Raw genomic sequence first — 20,250 nt, forward strand, 5'->3', positions numbered from 1 at the left:
CATTGTTTTCTAGGTGTGTCAGGGCCAGGGGCAGAGCAGATATTTTGGCATTTGTTGTAGAGCGATTCTGCCGGTAAGCATATTGGTGAGTGTCCAGTGAGGCAGGAACGGAGTTTCTGATGTGTGTCATTATCAGCTGCCAAAGGTTTTCAAGATGGTTGACGTCAGTGCCACAGGGTGATATGTCGTTTAACTCTGAAGCTGTAGAGTTCTTTGGTGCAGGGATGATGGTGGCTGATTTGAAGTATGTGGGGTCAACAGCCTGGATGAGTGAAGTGTTGAAGATGTCAGTGAGCTGGTGTCCACACTCCTTGAGTACTCAGCCTGGGAAATGGTCAGCCTTGGCAGAGTTACAGACAGTGGCTGCTCTTCTGGGAGGGGGAATCACCGTGAAACATTTATTATTATCAACTGTGACATTGTGATTCCACTGAATTGCTTTGAGTTATTACAGATTTCCAGCAACGTTAGTTTTAATTGTAGCTTTCCAGCTTCTGCAGTGCCTTAGTTTGTGACGTAGAAAAAAAAACGCATTTTGTAGACATATTTATTGGGACTATTGGATTGTAATGATATAGAGTGTACCCATTCTATAGTCCTTAGCTGAATTCAGGGCCTTAACTTTTATCAGTTATAAGTATCTTACCAGTGGCCTCATTTTAGGAAGATCTCTTAGCAGAAAAGATTATAAGACTAAAAGCTATCAGAGCAGAAATAGGCCATTTGGCCCATCAAGTCTTCGACATTTCTTCATGGCTGATCCATTTTCCCTCTCAGCCCCAATATCCTGCTTTCTCCCCATATCTCTTCATGCCTTGACTAATCAAGAATCTACCAACCTCTGCCTTAAATCTACCCAATGACTTGGCCTCCACAGCTGCCCGTGGCAACAAATTCCACCGATTCACCATGGGCTGTAGACAACCATTACTGCAGGACGTGTAGATATCCAGGACAACGCAGTAGACAGGTGAAAATCATTGTAGACACTACCCATCCAGCAAACTGTGTTTTCCCGAAGCTCGCTTCTGGAAAGTGCTATATGGTTATTAAAACTAAAGAAGCTTCACACCATCTTCAAAGTTTCTTCCCCCAGGCATTTAATCTGATCAAACATTCTAGTTAGCCCCCACCCACCTCTATCTATCACCTGTACTGTAAACGCTTTAAACTACTTTTTATAATGCTGTTTACATTGTAATTGGAGCCAAAATGGTTGCTGTGAAGCCTCCAGTGTGGTAGTGTAGTGGATAGTGCCTGTCACTTCCACTGCTGGCCAGCAGTCTTGCGATAAGGAGAGCTGAATGTGTAAGTCTCTCCCTGCCAATACACAGCCTCTCGAACTACAAGCCTCATGTAGTACCTCCTCGCTGGTGACACTTGGAAACTGAATTCCTTCAGATTCAGGCTGAACTACAGAGGACGGGGAGAAGTCCGGCCTCTGCACACGTAGCACACTGGCCTGGCCAGTGTATAGACACACCCTGGTGCTCATGAACTAGATCTCCAGCTTTGAGTAAACAGCCCCACTGCCTAGTGGGCAGCCCAAGGAGAGACGAATGCTATGGCAGTAAACCCAGACAGCAGACCCTGAGTGGAGCCCTTAAGGCGGCTGGACGTCATTGAACATCCTTCTGCCAGTTCCTGCAGCCAAGCTGGTGCATCACATATTGTTTCATAAACTTTCCTTTGGACTACACTAGTGCGGCCGAGAAGAGGATCTTGATGACTGGGCATTTCTGGATCTCCATATCTCTCACCCAGGCTTGTGATTGTAACACTTACCCAACAGGCTGGTATGTGTCTAGGGGAAAAGGAGATCCAGCCACACACCAATCCCACCTCCCGTACACGCAGGTGCTGTGAGAATCGAGTTTATGCCTCGCGCCCGCCCACAGTATCAAACCCACAACAAATACTGTTATGAAATACACTTTAAAGAGTTTACTAAAATGAAAAGAGTATTAGGCAATACAGTATATATGCAAGGGAAACAAACAAAACAAAAAGGCGCCAACTTATCAAAGTTCAGTCAGTTTAGTGCACATCGTTGGAGCTCAAACATCGAACCATTCGACCCCTCGTCGCTTGCCTCCAACCTCCACACCTTCGCACCTAGGACCACGCACGGTGGTCTTACGAGCAGTGCAGCGCACGCCCACCTTCCTCGACGTTTTCCTCCCGCTCTCTCCCCAAAAGCCCGTGAAAAAACCCCTCCCCCAAGTTCCCAGCCTCACAAGACAAAATAACATTCCCCATTGGTTAACAAATGAATACAATTACCATATCAACAAGTATAAAGCAAAACAACTGCGAGAGAAACACTTATCAAAGAAGCATTCCTACTCTTAACAAACCAAAAAACCCATTTTGAGTAACATACACAGGACATTGTACATGATGATGATCATAACCCATTGTCCTTCGAGACAGATGGAGCCAACCAACATTGTAAAGACACGCCTGTATTTATGTATTTTACCCACTTATTCCATATCTATACTTATTTATTTTGATGTAATACTTTGCTCTTTATAACTGTTGAATGTTGTTTGTTCCATGTTGCACCAACACACCACACCAAATTCCTAATGCGTGAAAATGGTAAATAAAGTTGATAAATTTAGAAGTTGATAACGTTACACTGTATCAGCCTGTTTCAAAGATTAATATTCTCCACTATTTCGGTTCCTTTTTTGAAGTGGTTTAGCTGTCAACTACCTTTGTTTCAAGTGGTGGGCCCTCCTTCCCACCCATGGAGGAGATATTTCTATTGAACAAATGCAATTGAATACAGTTATTTTATTTTAAATGGAGCACATTTTACCTTGAGGAGTAAATTCCAACAAAAACTAATTCTACAAAAGATTTTCAATACACAAGTATATTTTCTACAAGCTAGAAAAGCATACCAATAAGTTCAGTTCAAAGTTCAAAGTAAATTTATTAACGAAGTACATATATATCACCATATAGAACCCTAACATTAATTTTCTTCAGGACATTCACAGTAAATACAAGAAAGCAGTGGAATCAATGAAAGACTGCACCCAACAGGTTGGACAAACAAGTTGTTTGTTAGAGAAAGAAGGCTCTGGGAGGAGATCCTTCTTGGACAAAGGCTGAAGAACCAGATTTATTATCACTGACATAGCATAAGTCATGAAATTAGTTGTTTTGCAAAAGCAGGATAGCCCAATACATAAAATACATTCAGTGGCCACTTTATTAGGTACACCTGTACGCCTGCTCATTAACACAAATATCTAATCAGTCAAACATGTGGCAGTAACTCAATGCACAATAGCATGCAGACATGGTCAAGGGGTTTATTTGTTGTTCAGACAAAACATCAGAATGAGGAAGAAATCCTCAGCAAGAAGTGACATAGGATCAGAAGATGTAGAAGTCTTGTGGGTACAGTTAAGAAACTAAGGGTAAAAAGATGCTGATGGTAGTTACATACAGGCCTCTGAACAGCAGCCAGGATGTGGGGTACAAATTACAACAGGAGATAGAAAATCATGGGATTTTCACACACAGTCTCCAGAGTTTATAGAGAACGATACAAAAAAACAAAAAACAGCCAGAGAGCGGCAGTTCAGAGGTGTATATGCCTTGTTAATGGGAGAAGTCAGAGAACTGTGGCCAGTCTGGTACAAGCTGATGGAAGGTAACAGTAACTGAAATAACAACGCATTATAACAGTGATATACGCAAGAGCATCTCTAAATGCACAACATGTCAAAACTTGAAGTGAGTAGGCTATAGCAGTAGAATTCTGCAAATATACACTCAGTGGCCACTTTATTATGCATAAGAAGTGCCTAATAAATTGGCTCTGAGTGTATACTATACTATACTATGCTATACAGTAAATTACAATAAGATATATATGGTCTGTCTGCCTAGGTACCATATCCGACATGGACATTGGTGACCATGGTTTTCCATACAGATCTATCCCTCATTTCTTCCATTTCCTCGATGTGTAGCCTCTTGGCTAGGCTTTTGATGTACATTAGCCGAGGTCTTCTTCTCAATTTACACCCCTCGATCTTTCCAGAGAGTATGAGTTTTTCTAGATCATCCTTCCGCATGATGTGTCCTAGGAATCTGAGTTGTCTTTCTCTTATTGTAGGTATGAGTGATCTAACTGCTTGGGCTCTTCTGAGAGCTTCTTCATTTGATGTGCGTGTGGTCCATGATATTTTTAACATTCTCCTGTAGAACCATAATTCAGCTGCTTCTAGTCTCTTTTCCATTGCTGGGGAATGGTCCAGCATATATATATATAAAATAAATAAGTCTTTATCTCTGAAACCCTTAACAGCTGTCACTGTCTTCTAATAGTGATCTTGTTTATTTTAACCAATTCTCTATTTCAAACATCATCTGCAAGCAATGTTTCATAACTGCAATGATCAGGTCATGTGGCCTGAACATCTTCATTAGGTTAACAAGGACAATGTCCTTTCCCATGATCAGGCCAATACACTCCAATGTAACCAGTTCAATGATGTTTCTCTTGATTAGGTCAGGATGATGAACAAAATGTACCAGCTAGAAATTTACATTATTTAATGATAAGCTTCTTGTACTTTACACAGAATATGGTCCTTTAGAGCACAGCAAAAGCCCCTTTAGCCTATGATGTTGTGCCAAACTGATTACACTATTAATTAAATGTCTAACTAAACAAATCCCGACTGCTTACACAATGTCCATATCCCTTCATTCTCTGCATATCTCTGAGTCTCAATTGTATCTGCTTTACACCACCAACCCTGCAGCTCACTCCAGGCATCCATTGCCCTCTGTGTAAAAACCTCCTGCCCCACTAATCTCCTTTGAACTTAACCCTTCTCAATTTAAATGAATTCCATCTAATATTAGACAGATTATCTCTGGGAAAAAGGTACAGGCTGTCTTTCTGTGACTCTCATAACCTTATAAACCTCTATAGGATCTACTTTCAAATTGGATAAAGACTGTGAAACTGCTCGTGTGTGTTTTCAAGCTTTTGTATCATTTGCTGATAGAAGGGGGTAGGAGAATGAATGGAGAAGGAGAATGATTGGGGTAGGAGAATGATTGGGGTAGGAAAATGATTGGAGAAGGAGAATGATTGGGGTAGGAGAATGATTGGAGAAGGAGAATGAATGGAGAAGGAGAATGATTGGGGTAGTGGAATGATTGGGGTAGGAGAATGAATGGAGAAGGAGAATGATTGGGGTAGGGGAATGATTGGGGTAGGAAAATGAATGGAGAAGGAGAATGATTGGGGTAGGAGAATGATTGGAGGAGAAGAATGATTGGAGATGGAGAATGATTGGGGTAGGGGAATGATTGGGGTAGGGGAATGATTGGGGTAGGAGAATGATTGGGGTAGGGGAATGATTGGGGTAGGAAAATGAATGAAGGAGAATGATTGGGGTAGGGGAATGATTGGGGTAGGAGAATGAATGGAGAAGGAGAATGATTGGGGTAGGGGAATAATTGGAGTAGGAGAATGATTGGGGTAGGAAAATGAATGGAGAAGGAGAATGATTGGGGTAGGGGAATGATTGGGGTAGGAGAATGAATGGAGAAGGAGAATGATTGGGGTAGGGGAATGATTGGGGTAGGAAAATGAATGGAGAAGGAGAATGATTGGGGTAGGAGAATGATTGGAGATGGAGAATGATTGGGGTAGGAGAATGATTGGAGGAGAAGAATGATTGAGGTAGGGGAATGATTGGAAAAGGAGAATGATTGGAGTAGGAAATGATTGGAGAAGGAGAATGATTGGGGTAGGAGAATGATTGGGGAAGGGGAATGATATGGGGTGGGGGAATGATTGGAGAAGGAGAATGATTGGAGAAGAATGATTGGGGTAGGGGAATGATTGGGGTAGGGGAATGATTGGGGTAGGAGAATGATTGGAGAAGGAGAATGATTGGGGTAGGAGAATGATTGGGTAGGACAATGATTGGGGTAGGAAATGATTGGAGAAGGAGAAAGGTTGGGGTAGGAAAATGACTGGGGTAGGAGAATGATTGGGGAAGGAGAATGATTAGTGTAGGGGAATGATTGGGGTAGGGGAATGATTGGAGAAGACGAATGATTGGAGAAGGGGAGAGTTATTGATTATATTTTCGAGGCAGTGGTAGGTGTAGACAGTGTCCATTCATATTGGTATTGTTTTATTTATGTCGTATGTAGCAAAATACAGTGAAAATCTTGCATGCTGTTTACACAGATCGAATCACTGCACAGTTAGAATAAGCAAAACCAATGGCAGTGAAGAATAAACTGTAAAAGCTACTGGAAAGTTCAGTGCAGGTAAATGATGAGGAGCAAGATGATATTGAGGTACTGTAGATTGTGAGGGCAAGAGTCCATCTTATTGTACATAGAGGGGAGACAGTTTTATATTTGGTAGACTAGGCCATGCTCTCAGAATGTACATTTCAGAAACACAATTTCTACTTGTTCTGCAATTGTATTCTGTTGTGGGCCAGGAAAGAATTAGAAAATTGTTCTACCAGCTGAAAAAAAAATCATCTGCTTCATCTAGTATCTGATGTGGTGAATAATGACCAGGAATAAAATAGATAAATTACCCAACATCAGCTGTTCATTTTCCTCCATAGACGCTGCCTGACTTGCTGAGCTCCCCCAGCTTTTTCTATGAGTTGCTCAAGATTTCTAGCATCTGACAATTTATTTTGTCTCTCTACTGACTGAGAGTAAAGAAGTTTAATGGACCTTTGCTCAGAGTTCCGAGAACTAATACAGCCTATGAATCCAAAGATTTTTTCCACTCAGAGGTTAATCTACTGTAATAAATATGTATTTCTCGCTATTGTCTCTTGTTGTCCTTCTCTAAACTTGCACCATGTCACTTTTATCCATTCACTGTTTGATCCACACTGGCTCCCATTGGAAGTGGACTCAGTTTTAAGATTTACAAATTGGTCCGGGACGCTGTGCCTCCCTGTCTCTGTCAGGCCCTCTGATGTTGTTACACTTCACCAGTTCTGGATTTAACTCTTCAATTTTTGTTAGGGCCCTAAGCTCCATAACTTCACCAGCACCCACATCAACAGCCTTCCCCCACCTCAACTAAATGTGTGCCTTTCTTTCATCATTTAAGACGCTATTTTAAATCTGCTTCTTTGACTATGTTTTTTGTCACCCTCCTGAATATCAAATCATGTAGTCAATGTCAAATTTAGACCATAGGACCATAAAACATAGGAGCAGAATTAGGCCATTTGGCCCATCAAGTGGGCTCTGCTATTGCATCGTGACTGATTTATTATCCATCAACCCCATTTTCCTGCCTTCTCCCTGTACCTTTGATACCCTGACTAATCAAGAACATCTGGCTAAATAAATTCCTCCTCGTCTCTGTCCGACTGGTGCAGGTGCCACAACCTATCACTCAACATCAAGAAAACAGAAGAAATGATAATGACTTCAGGAAGCCAAGAGTTCCTGAACAAGTCCCACTATTCATAAGTGGTGAGGTAGTGGAAAGGGTCTCCTGTTTCAAGTTTTAGGGTGAACATCGTGGAGGAACTCTGTTGGTCTGTAAACACAACCTTGATAGTAGGGAAGGCACACAGCAACTACACTACATTAGGTGTTTAAGGAGAGAAACCCTTCCCCAAAAATCATTGGCCAACTTTTATTGGTGTGCGATAGAGAGCATGCTGACATATGGGATGACAATCTGGTACTCCAGCTGCAGCAAGACAGATCACAAAGTACTCCAGTGGGTGATTAGGACGACCCAGCACATCATTGAGTCTCAACTACCAGACCTGTAGACAACCTACAACTCTCAATGCCTACTGCGTGCTCATAACATCATTAAAGACCCATCCCATCCTGACACTGTCTGTTCAGTCTCCTGCCATCTGGTAGGAGATGCAGAAACACCTTAGCCAAGACAGTAAGTCAAAAAAGCAGCTTCTTCCTGAGGGCTGTGGTGCAGATGAATAAGATTGCACTCAGGCTGTCCAATGGCCTTTGAGTGTTATAGACTATCAAAGCCACTTGTATGTAAATAGGAGAGTTAAAAAAATAAGCTGTACATTATGCATTGAAATTATCTGTTTTACATGGACTGGAGTAACACAGCAATCTTGTTGTCTTGAGCAAAGACAATAAAGTTCTGTTCTATTCTATTCTAAAGGGTCTTCCTTCTATCCTGATGCTGTGCTCTCTGGTCCTAGACTCCCCCCGAAAGTAAACATCCTTCCCACATCCTCTCTATTTGGGCCTTTCAATATTCAATCGGTTTCAATGAGATCCCCTCTCATTTTCCAAACTCCAATGAGCACAGGCCCAGAGCCATTAAATATTCCTCGTATGTTACCCTTTTATTCCTGGGATCTTATTGGACAGCACTCCAGTGAAATGCTTTGAAATATTTTTCCAAATTAAAGGGAGCTACCTAAATAAAATTCAAATTGTTACGAGTATTGACTTAGGACTTTGGTTTAAACTTCCTTACTCATGTATGGCCCTTACGGAAACTGAATGAAGTTTTTAAATTTCTTGAAAATAAATTATAATTCTGATTTTCAGTGGTCTGGAAGAAAATGTTCAAACATTTAGATGATAATATTAACAGTCTTTTTGTGAGCTCCAGTTCATGTGTATTTATTTAGGGGAATCTAGGACAAGAGGGCACAACTTCAGGATTGAAGGACGTCCATTTAGAACTGAGATGTGGAGAAATTAGTCAGAGGGTGGTAAATCTGTGGAATTTGTTGCAACGAGCGGCAATGGAGGCCAAACCTTTGGGTGCATTTAAGGGACAGGGTCAGTGGTGCTGTGAGGATTACATTCCTGGACTTCTCTAGTGCCTCTAACACCATCCAGCCCAGGATCTTAAGGCACAAACTAATGGAGATGGGAGTAGACTCACACATGGTGGCTTGAATAACGGACTACTTGACAGACAGACCTCAGTATGTGCAGTTGTGAGACTGTAGGTCTGACACGGTGGTCAGCAGCACAGGAGCGCCGCAGGGGACCGTGCTCTCTCCGGTCCTGTTCACCCTGTACACATCAGACTTCCAATATAACTTGGAGTCCTGCCATGTGCAGAAGTTTGCTGATGACAAGGCCATAGTGGGGTGTGTCAGGAATGGTCAGGAGGAAGAATATAGGAAACTGATACAGGACTTTGTGATATGGTGCAACTCAAACTACCTGCGTCTCAATATCACCAAGACCAAGGAGATGGTGGTGGACTTTAGGAGACCTCGGCCTCATATGGAGCCAGTGATCATTAATGGAGAATTTGTGGAGCAGGTTAAGACATACAAGTATCTGGGAGTGCAGTTAGATAAGAAGCTAGACTGGACTGCCAACACAGATGCCCTGTGCAGGAAAGCACAGAGTCGATTGTACTTCCTCAGAAGGCTGGCGTCATTCAATGTTTGTAGTGAGATGCTGAAGATGTTCTATCGGTCAGTTGTGGAGAGCACCTTCTTCTTTGTGGTGGCGTGCTGGGGAGGCAGCATTAAGAAGAGGGACGCCTCACGTCTTAATAAGCTGGTAAGGAAGGCGGGCAGTGTCGTGGGCACAGAACTGGAGAGTATGACATCGGTGGCAGAGCGGAGGGCGCTGAGTAAGCTACGGTCAATCATGGAAAACCCTGAACATCCTCTGCACAGCACCATCCAGAGACAGAGAAGCAGCTTCAGCAGCAGGTTGCTGTCAATGCAATGCTCCTCAGACAGGATGAAGAGATCATTACTCCCCAACGCCATTCGGCTCTACAATTCAACCACCAGGGGCAAGACATGTTAAAGTGCTGGGGTTAGGACTGAGCTTAAGTTACCACTCAATGCACTTTAGTAACTATTTAAGAACTTTTTAAAAGCTATTTATTAAAGCTTTTTGGGAGGGTGATTTTAGATGCATATCATATTTATATTGAGTTAAATACTTATGTAATTAGTTTTGCTACAATAAGTGTATGGGACACTGGAAAAATGTTGAATTTCCCCTTGGGGATGAATAAAGTATCTATCTATCTAACTATCTAGATTCCTGATTAGCCAGGGCATCAAAGGGCATGGAGAGAAGGCAGGGGAGTGAGGATGACTGGAAGAATTGAATCGGCCCATGGTTGAATGGCAGAGCAGACACAAAGGACCAAATAGCCTACTTCTGCTCCTATATCTTATGGTGTTATAGTCCTAAGAGATGAATAACTTATTGACTGGATGGTTAATAGAATAACTTCTCAGTTACAAGATGGTTAATTCAAATATTCTGAAAAGAGGACTTGAAATTCTATACCTGGACCCTATAACAAAGCAGGCACGCCACCGGATGGTTTCCATCTCCCTGTTAGCTTAAACAAGCATATTTTTCTTTATGAAAATGCGTAACACCTAGTAGTCTTGACTGAGGGGTGTGGAGTTAAAACTCTCTGTGGCTCAGTGACCTCAGTGAATTGCACCAAGTTGGAAGTTTTGTGAGGTTTATTAATGTAATGTAGAATCTAGAATTTCCATGCATAAATTTTTGATAATAGATACTTATTTTAAAAGAGGTGATGAAAAGAAAAGCTTTGAAAACTAGGACGTTCAACAGAAATATTGATATCAGCTGTTATTGCCGTCTGAATAAAAACACTGGTTAATGCTTATTAGGTTCTCCTGAAGTTAACAGGATTAAATCAGAAGAATTATTTATTAAAAGCAGGCTACATGTTGCATTATAGGCATGTCTTATAAGGAAATGTTGAGCAAGCCACCAGGGCTCTATTCAGAAGGAGGATGAGAGGCAACATGATAGAGGTGGTTAAGATAATAATAGGTGTGGATAGAGTGGATAGCCAGAGCCTTTTCTTCCCAGGGCAGCAATGGACAATCCCGTTTGAGTGGAGGAGAGTTTAGGAAAGATGCCAAAGGTAAGTCATTTTACACAGAGAGCCAGGGACACACTGTTGGGGTTGGTTGCAGAGGCTGATGCCATAGAACATTTAGGGGAATCTTAATAGGCACATGGATGTAAGAAAAATGCATGGTTCTGGCTGTGTAGGAGAGAAGGGTTAGATTGATCATGGAGTAGGTTTATCTAGATCAGCTCCACACCTGGGCTGAGGGCTCGCTCATACTGTTCTGTTCTGTTCTATGCTCTAGGTTTGATTAATTCCTCCTTTTCAGTTAATGATCTATTGGAAGAACAGTTGGAAACTTGCTCCACCTGTCCAGCATCTCTCCTTCCATGACTAGCAGATTATTTCCTTAATTACCTATATCCATCAGCATTTTAAAGTAATCCAGGTTCAATATTTGCTGTGACAAAGTCCCTTCAGGTCTCAGAATCAACCTTTCTGTCTTCCATAAACTCCACCAATTGTGTCCACATTTTATTCCAATTTTAGAGTCTGAGCTCTCCTAGCAAGACCAGGATTTATTGCTCATCCATAATTGACCTTGGGAAGATGGTGGTGAGCTGCCTTCATGAACTGCTGCAGTCCTTCTGTGACAGTCAGGAATCCTGAAGTGATACTGGGGAAGGAGTTAAGAGTTTTAGTTGTAATGCTGATAAATAAGTTCCACTATACTTGCAAGTCAGGGGGTGCACAGTTTGTCAGACACCTGTGGTTAGGGGAGCTTCAGCTGCTTTAAGCCTTATTCCCTCTTGCTGGGATTTGGGAGATGCTACATCTACTTAGTAGGAAAAGGAAAACTAACTTACAGCTGCAGAGAAGTGGAAAAGCAGGTAGACAAATAAGGTGCAAGGGTCTTCATTATGTTTGCTGCTTTCTTAAGGCAGTAGGAATTGAAGAGTCAATGGAAGGGGGAGGTTTGATTTCTGTGATTGATGTTCAGCAGCTTCTTATGGTCATGGGCAGACCATCTGCTGAACCAAGCTGTGACATATCCCTACTGGATGCTTTCTGTGGTGCATCTGTAAAAAGTGGAGAGGGACATGCTGAATTTCTGTTGTCTTCTGACAAAGTTGAGGCATTGGTGTGCTGTCTTCGCTGTGGTGTTCACGTGACTGGACAAAACCAAACTGGTGGTGATGTTTACACCTAGGAACTCAAAGTTTCAACCATCACTGATAAAGACAGGGGTGTGCGCTGAAGTATATTTCAAATCAGGATGGTACAGGAACCTGCTGATGGTTGTATAATTCTTTTCTTGGCAGAGTTGTGGGTTTGGAAGGCAAGTAATTGCAATGCATTTTGTGAACAGTATGCCAACATGTGCAGATAGTGGAGGGAACGAGCATCTAGGAATGCCAGTTAAATGGGCTGCTTCAGCAGCTTAGTGACAGCACACAACATAATAGAGGTGGTCATTTTTGTGCAGCCGGCATATTGTCTCCCCAAGGACAGGGGTCATTATAGGCAGCACATCTGCACAGCTGGATTGGTATGAGATCGATGAAGTTGTTGGTTTACTCAACATCTGCTGCTGATACAGTCTGGGAGTTACGATTTTCATGAAGCAGCCGGGTCAATCACTGGCGATGGATGCTCTCTGTTGGCTTTTGGTGATGAACAGGTGAAGTCCCCACCCAGTGACCTACCTACTTACCGTGCTGCTTCCCACTGTTGTTCAGCGCAAAAGCGAACCAATTCATCAACTGATGGAGGACAGGGGGCAATAGTAAAGAGAGGATTTCTTTGTCTACCTCTATCTGATTCCAAGCGACTTCATAGAACTTTGAGTTAAACATAGAACATAGAAATCTACAGCACATTACAAGCCCTTCGGCCCACAATGTTGTGCTGACCACCATGTAACCTATTCTAGAAATGGCCAAGAATTTCCCTAGCCCATAGCCCTCTATTTTTCTAAACTCCATGTACTTATCTAAGAGGATCTTAAAAGACCCCATTGAATCCGCTTCAACCACCGCCAAAGACAGGGCATTCCACGCACCCACCACTCTGTGTGAAAAACTTAGCCCTGACATTCCCTTGGTACCTGTTTCCAAGCAACTTACAACTAAGCCTCCTCATGTTAGCCATTTCGGCCCTGGGGAAAAACCTCTGGCTATCCACATGATCAATGCCCCTCATCATCTTATACACCTCTGTTAGGTCACCTCTCATCCTACTTTCATAAGATATGCTTTCTGATCCAGGCAACATCCTTGTAAATTTCCTCTGCACTCTCTCTCTAGTATCCACATCCTACCTGTAGTGAGGTGACCGGAACTGAACACAGTACTCCAAGTGGGGTCTGACCAAGGCCTTATATAGCTGTAACATTACTCATGGCCCTTGAACTCAATGCCATGGTTGATGAATGCCACTACACCATATGCCTCCTCAACAACACTGTCAACATGCGCAACAGCTTTGAGTGTCCTCTGAGCATGGACCCCAAGATCTCTCAGATTGTCCACACTGCCAAGAGTCTTGCCATTAATATTATATTCTGTCATCAAATTTGACCTACCAAAATGAACCACTTCAGACTTATCTGGGTTGAAGTCCATCTGCCACTTCTCAGCCCAGTTCTGCATCCTAGCGATTCCCCGTTGTAACTTCTGACAACCCTCCAGACTATCCACAATACCCTCAACCTTTGTGTTATCAGCAAACTTACTAATGCACCCTTTTACTTCTTCATCTGGGTCATTTATAAAAATCACAAAGAGAAGATGGTCCTAGAACAGATCGCTATGGAACACCACTGGTCACCGACCTCCATGTAGAATATAAACCATCTACAACCACCCTTTGCTTTCCGTGGGCAAGCCAATTCTGGATCCACAAAGCAAGGTCTCCTTGGATTCCATGCCTCCTTACTTTCTGAAGGAGCCTTGCATGGTAAACCTTACCAAATGCCTACTGGAATCCATATACACTACATCCACTGCTCTACCTTCATCAATGTGTTTTGTTACATCCTCAAATAATTCAACCAGGCTCATAAGGCACAACCTGCCCTTGACAAAGCCATGCTGACTATTCCTAATCAGATTATGTCTCTCCAAATGCTCATACATCCTGCCTCTCATGATCTTCTCCAACAACTTGCCCACCACTGAAGTCAGACTCACTGGTTTATAATTTCCTGGGTTATCTATACTCCCTTTCTTTAGCAAGTGAACAAAATTTGCAACCCTCCAATTCTCCAGTACTTCTCCCATCCCAACTGATGATGCAAAGATCATCGCAAGAGGCTCAGCAATCTTCTCCTTCGCTTGCCACAGTAGCCTGGAGTATATCTCATCCGGTCCTGTGACTTATCCAACTTAATGCTTTTCAAAAGTTCCAGCACATCCTCTTTCTTAATGTCTATATGCTCAAGCATTTCAGTCCGCAGTAAGTCATCCACACGATTGCCAAGGTCTTTTTCCCTGGTGAATACTGAAGCAAAGTAGTCATTATATACCTCCACTACCTCTACCGACTCCAGGCACACGTCCCCACTATCACACCTGATTGGTCCTATTCTCACTCGGCTCATCCTTTTTGCTCTTCACCTACTTGTAGAATGCCTTGGGATTTTCCTTAATCCTGCTCACCAAGGCCTTCTCATGGCCCGTTCTGGCTTATTAATTTCATTCTTAAGCTCCTTCCTAGCAACCTTTTAATTTTCTAGAGGTCTAACAGTACCTAATTTCTTGAACCTTTTGTAAGCTTTTCTTTTCTTCTTAACTAGATTTTCTACATCCTTTGTACACCATAGTTCTTTAATCTTACCATCCTTTCCCTGCCTCAATGGAACATACCAATGCAGAACACCATGCAAATGTTCCCTGAACATTTGCCACATTTCTGACATGCATTTCCCTGAGAACATCTGCTCCCAAGTTCCTGCCTAATAGCATCATATTTACCCCTACCCCAATTTTCGCAAATTGTCCGCTCTTATCCCTCTCCAGCACTATGGTGAAGGAGAAAGAGTTATGGTCACTACGTCCAAAATGCTCTCCCACTGAGAGATCTGACACCTGACCAGGTTTGTTTCCTAATACCAGATCAAGTACAGCCTCTCCTCTAGGTGGCTTATCTGCATATTGTGTCAGGAAACCTTCCTAACAAACTTCACCCCATCTAAACCCCTTGTGCCAAGGAGCTGTCAATCAGTATTAGGGAAGTTAAAATCTTACATCACAAGAACCCTATTATTATCGCTCCATTTCAGAATCTGCCTCCCTATCTGCTCCTCAATATCCCTGTTACTATTGGGGGTAGGGGCTATTAAAAACACCCGGTAGAGTTATTGCCCTTTCCTGTTTCTGACTTCCACCCACACTGACTCAGTAGATAATCCCTCCATGACTTCCTCCTTTTCTGCAGCCGTGACACTATCTCTAATTAGCAAGGCCATGCCTGCATCTCTTTTGCCTCCCTCTCTGTTCTTCTTGAAAGATCTAAAGGCAGCAGCCATCCCTGTTCCTGAGACATCCAAGTCTCTGTAATGGCCACAAAGTAACAGTTCCACATGTTGATCCTCACTCCAAGTTCATCTGCCTCATTTATGTTACGACTTGCATTAAAATAGATGCATCTCAAACCATCAGGGTGAGTGCTTCTTTGCTCTATCATCTGCATATCCTTCCTCACAAACTCCCTACAAGTTGCCTCTACTTGTGCTTCAACCTCCCCATCCTCTGCTTCTTCACTTTGGTCCCTATTCCCTGCAAATCTAGTTTAAATCCTCCCCAATAGCACTAGCCAACCTCCCTGCCAGGATATTGGTCCCCCTTAGATTCAAGTGCAACCCATCCTTTTTGTACAGGTCACACCTGCCCCAGAAGAGGTCGCAATGATCCAAAATTCTGAATCTCTGCCCCCTGCTCCAATCCTTCAGTCACACATTTATCCTCCACCTCATTCTATTCCTATACTTACTGTCGCGTGGCACAGGCAGCAATTTTGAGATTGTTGCCTTTGAGGTCGTGCTTCTCAGCTTCCTTCCTAACAGCCTGTATTCTGGTTTCAGGACCTCCTCCCTTTTTCTACCTATGTCGTTGGTACCAGTATGTACCATGACCTCTGGCCGATCACATTTCAGGATATTGTGGATGAGCTCAGAAACATCACGAACCCTGGCACCTGTGAGGCAAACTACCATTCTTGTTTTCTTTTCGCGCCCACAAAATCGCCTATCTATCCCCCAAACTATAGAGTCCCCTATTACTGCTGCCATCCTCTTCAGTTGCCTTCCCTTCTGAGCCACCGGGCCAGACTCCATGCCAGAGGCATGGCCACCATTGCTTCCCCCAGATAGGTCCTCCCCCTTCCCCCCAACAGCTCTCAAAATGGAGTACTTAATAATAAGGGGAACAGCCACAGGGGTGCTCTCCACTACCTGCCACCCTCCCCTCCCTCTCCTGACGGTCACCCACTTATCTGTCTCCTGTGGGCCCGGGGTGACCACCTACCTGTAGCTCCTCTCTGTCACCTCCTCACTCTCCCTAACAAGCCGAAGGTCATCGAGCTGCAGCTCCAGTTCCTTAACTCGGTCTCTAAGGAGCTGAAGATCGATGCATCTGGTGCAGATGTTGCTGTCAGGGAGGCTGGAAATCTCCTGGACATCCCACATCTGACACGCAGAACAGAAAACTGGCCTTGCAGTCATACCATTCCAGGAACATCTGGGAATCTCCGGGAAGACCTTCTTCATTGCTGCTGCTGCTGTGAGGTCCGGGTCTGTTCTGGGAAGAACAGGCCCACAGTCCTCGGGGTTGCGTAGCCGATGGCCGTTGGCGGGAGCGTCCTAATACTCTCGGCAGAGGATGGTGCTTGGAGAAGCTGTGCCTGAGGGGATGGTCGAAGGCTCGGAGATTCCACAGACTCGGAGTCCGCTGCGGTCAGGTCGCTTTCACTGTGTGCTGTGTCTGCGAGGCTGGGTTCGATTGAGCTTTCATTGTGTGCTGCGTCTGTGAGGCTGGGTTGGGCGGCGCTGTGGAAGTCCATAGCGGGGGTATTCACTTCTACCGCCGGCGTGAGATGACGAGTCTATCGGGACCCTATGGAAACTGTGTGGTGGTTTCTTTTGAACTTACAGTCTTTTCACATCTTTGGACTATTTTTACTGTGCCCATGGTCTGTTTTTTTAATCAATTATGCTATTGTTTGCACAGTTGTAACTTTATGTTGTAACTATGTGGTTTTGTGCAAGTCTTGTAACTTTATTTTTTGGTCTTGTTTTGTCTGGTGGGATTGGAGCTCTTTTCTGGGCCACACACTAAGATGGTAGCGCAATATTAATACGCAGCAGCCTCTCCGGACTCTGGATTTGGGGATTGCCAAACGTTTCGTGGATTTTCTGGTGTAGTCTGTTTTGTCATGTGCTTTTGTCATATCATTCTGGAGGAACGTTGTCTCACTTTTTAACTGCATTGCATTTGTGGTTTCTAAATGACAATAAACTGAATCTGAATCTGAATCTGAATACCCACTATTCTTGTTTGAGGAGGGAGGAAAAAAGTAACCGACTTCGCCTAGGCCCATCCTCGCTGAGTTAGTGTTAAGATTCTCAGAGCCTGTACACCATCAACCATTGCATGAGACATACCTATGGCCTGTGGTACTGGAGCCCACTCTAAAGTGATTTTAGCTTTTCCTGTTTCTACCTAACAGTGAGGATTGAGCTTCCTTTCCCATTTCAGAATTATGTACTTTTCTGTGTGTCTGGACCATGTTAAGCACTAATGTAAATGACATAGAACAGTAGAACAGAGTGATCTAGGAATAATGGTGCATAGTTCCCTGAAGGTGGAATCTCATGTGGAGAGAGTGGTGAAGAAAGCTTTTGGTATGCTGGCCTTTATATTTCAGAGTATTGGGTATAGAAGTTGGGATGTAATGTTAAAATTGTACAAGGCATTGGTGAGGCCAAATTTGGAGTATTGCGTAGAGTTCTGGTCACCGAATTATAGGAAGGATGTCAACAAAATAGAGAGAGTACAGAGGAGATTTACTAGAATGTTACCTGGGTTTCAGCACCTAAGTTACAGAGAAAGGTTGAACAAGTTAGGTCTTTATTCTTTGCATAGAAGGTTGAGAGGGTACTTGATAGAGGTTTTTAAAATTATGAGGGGGGTAGATTGAGTTGACGTGGATAGGCTTTTTTCCATTGAGAGTAGGGGAGATTCAAACAAGAGGACATGAGTTGAGAGTTAGGGGGCAAAAGTTTAAAGGAAACACGAGGGGGAGCTTCTTTACTCAGAGAGTGGTAGCTGTGTGAATGAGCTTCCAGTAGAAGTGGTAGAGGCAGGTTCGATATTGTCATTTAAAGTAAAATTGGATCTGTATATGGACAAGAAAGGAATGGAGGGTTATGGGCTGAGTGCAGGTTGGTGGGACTAGGTGAGAGTAAGCATTCGGCACGGACTAGAAGGGCCGAGATGGCCTGTTTCCATGCTGTAATTGTTATATGGTTATATGACATATTTCTCTGTGTCAATGTATTCATGACAGCTAAAGCTAATCTATAATCTTTAATCTTTCTTCATCACCGTACCCAGCACGAAGTGTGTTCAAGGATATCAAGATACAAAAACACAGAACAAACTGATCTGCCTCAGTGTTCGAAGCTATCTGCTGCTGGGATGACCCACTCCTACTATATTCTGCCATTAAAATGCATGGGTTGTATTCCCAACACATTCTTTGTCAAGGGAACCATCCTGAAGCAGTCTCTTCAGGACATAAGATGGCTTTTCTCTACTCCATTTCTGGGAGCTCTGGGGTGGCCAAGGGGCCAAATGTGAGACCCACATGATAAAGTTTAAAGGAACTGGGGCATTTTCAGATTGCTGTAATGTGGTGAACTATGTGCCTGTCGGGACACGCCCCTGCTGACTGCTCCTGTGGCTCCTCCCACAGGCCCCTGTATAAAGGAGATCTGCGGCCTGACGCTCGGCCTCAGTCTCCAAGACCTTGTATGATAGACACTCACTCCTGGTTCCTTCTTCCAGTCAATAAAAGCCGATATCTCGCCTACGTCTCAGTGTGAGTTATTGATGGTGCATCATGTAAGTAATGGGTTAAGTACTGACTATGTCTGTGACTGCAGTGTGTTTGAATAATGTCTCACAGCTGCTTCCTTTGGAGCAAGATAAGGGTTAAAGTTCACCCAGATCCACATAAGATGTCTCTTGGTTTTTCACACCTTACTGACAAAAGGCAGTACCTGATGGAAATTAGACAGGACATTCCTTTCTTAATTAAAGCATAAATTTGATGGATGTTCTTATCTTTGTAATTAAGTTGTGGCTCCAACAAACCAGGTAGGACATTCCTTTCTTTAATTAAGGTGACTGGAGTGTCTATCCAACTGATTGTCCTTTTGTATCAATAGTCCATTGACTGGACTGGAATGCTTATCAAACTGATTGTCCTTTTGTATCAGTGGCCTTATAACTTCTAACAATCCTGACATCAGGCAGTGAACTTGTTGAACCACTGGAGGGATGAGAACGCTTCTCCCCCTGGTGTCAGGACCAAGTTCACTCGCTGGTTGAGCTCGAAGAAATAAACTGGTGGAAAGATAAGTAACGATCTTTTGTACTGTGGTTATTTGGTCCGGCGTTTTTTAAGTTTACACAGACTCAACCACAGCTCATATATATCATATAAAGTTCATATAGAATAGTGGTCACCAACTTTCTTAAGCCCAAGATCCCCTACCTCGGCCTGAGTTCAAGGGAAGATCAACCCCAGAGCAATTAGTTACACACATGCACACCAGGACAGAAAAGACCGGAAGTAAAACCCCTCAACCAGGAAGTAGAAATAATGTATGAACGCCAGAGGTACCCACCCTTTTATGCACCGTGGACCGGTTTAATATTGACGATATTCTTGCAGACTGGCCAACGGTGTGGGGGGGGGGGGGCTGTTAAACATGATGGGAATACAGTGATACTCGAAGCAGGTTCCCTATGTCCAGTCTATTCCGCAATTTCACGGCTCTCGGCACTTAGCTTCTGTCCCGTGCTGCTCACAAAACTCAACTCATTTGTCTTTAAGTGCGGGGCGTTTGGACTCATGGTACTGAAGCAGTTTTGAGGGCTTCATTGCTTCGGACAGCCTCCCGGCCCGAACTCCGGCCTCCTGCCCGCCCTCCGTCAGACGCCTTGGCCAGGTGCGGTTGGTTGTGGGTCAGGTGAAAGGGCAAGGTCAGGGTTGGTGGTCCCTGTACTGGGGGAGCAGCAGTCGCAGTCCGAAGAGAGCGATTGAACGAGCAAGGGGTGTAACAGGGAGCAGGCCCGTTCCCCCCCCCCCCCATCAGATCTATTGGCTGACAG

Source organism: Hypanus sabinus, chromosome 6 (genome assembly GCF_030144855.1).
Source record: "Hypanus sabinus isolate sHypSab1 chromosome 6, sHypSab1.hap1, whole genome shotgun sequence".
NCBI lineage: Eukaryota > Metazoa > Chordata > Chondrichthyes > Myliobatiformes > Dasyatidae > Hypanus > Hypanus sabinus.